Here is a 1,584-nt window from a genome sequence, read left to right as displayed (position 1 = left end):
TCAGTGAACACAGAATAGTATACTTGTCATATCTCTGGGAAAGGAAAGATTTTAAAACCAAACAAGAGTTAGAGAAAACTACAAAATGTAAAATAAATAATTTTGATTATATTAAATTAAAAACTTTTTGTACAAACAAAAACAATGCAACCAAAATCAGAAGGGAAACAACAAACTGGAAAAAAAATCTTTATAACAAAAATTTCTGACAGGGGTCTAATTACTCAAATATACAAGGAGCTAAATCAACTATATAAAAAAATCAAGCCATTCCCCAATTGATAAATGGACAAAGGACATGAACAGGCGATTTTCATATAAAGAAATCAGAAGTATCAATAAGCACATGAGAAAGTGTTCTAAATCTCTAATAATTAGAGAAATGCAAATGAAAACAACTCTGAGGTACCACCTCACCCCTAGCAGATAGGCTAAAAAGAGAGAAGAGGAGAGTAATGAATGTTGGAGGGAGGGGATGTGGCAAAATTGGGACGTTAATACACTGCTGGTGGAGTTGTGAACTGATCCAACCATTCTGGATGGCAACTTGTAACTATGCCCAAAGAGTGATAAAAGAATGCCTGCCCTTTGATCCAGCCGTACCATTGCTGGGAATGTACCTCAAAGATATCATAGATAAAGAGACTTGCACAAAAATAATTACAGTTGTGCTCTTTGTGGTAGTAAAATAGACTAGATATGATGTGGTAACTTAGTTGGAAGTTGGTAAGTAGAGTCAGAAATGATTCTGAAGTTATGAATCTGGGTGACTAGCGCTATACTTGGAGCAATATACAAAGGCCCTAACTACCTTAGGCAAATTTGAATAGTTTTCTTTAAAAGATATTGAAACTGTTCTCCACATTTAATTTTTTCAGGGAAAAATAAGCTTCAAACCTCTGATGTAATTGCCTGGTCACTTGAATATTAAAAAATCCTGGACAGCAGCATGACCAACAGTAGCACAGAAAAGCCAAATGAAGTAAATTAATCTCAATGAATATCCCTTCCTGATCTGAATGACTGCGCCTGTTATGACTAATTAAGCCACTTTTTAAAAAAGTTAGATTTAAAGAAAATAAAATGTTAAACAAACTATTATTGTCTCATTTCTTCCCATTCGAAACCTGAAGAATTTAGCAGGTCTTTCAGTCCTGTTATCAGTCTTGTCAGTCTTGGCCTATGTCAGTAGGATTCATACAATCTGAAGAGAAACCACGGTATTGGCCTATGATAGTAGGGATGGTAAACTGAAATTTTGATAGGAATAGTAAAATTTGGAAGAGAAGAGTGAGTTTAAGAGTAAAGGCAATTAATTCTGTTTAATGATGAATTTAAAATGTCTGTGTGATTCCCAGTTAAAGATATCCACTAGAAAGTTTTAAGAACAGGATTAAGGCTTGGAAAAATGATTACGATTAGTATATAGTCATCTGTGTAAAGAAAACTATTGAACACATGGAAATGTGGGTGTGTGTATGTGAGAAAGAGAGAGAGACAGAGACAGAGACAGAGAGAGACAGAGAGAGAGAGAGAGAGAGAGAGAGAGAGAGAGAGAGAGAGAGAGAGAGCTGTCTCTTATAC

Source organism: Gracilinanus agilis, chromosome 3 (genome assembly GCF_016433145.1).
Source record: "Gracilinanus agilis isolate LMUSP501 chromosome 3, AgileGrace, whole genome shotgun sequence".
Classification (NCBI taxonomy): Eukaryota; Metazoa; Chordata; class Mammalia; order Didelphimorphia; family Didelphidae; genus Gracilinanus; species Gracilinanus agilis.
This window is presented reverse-complemented; position numbering follows the sequence as displayed.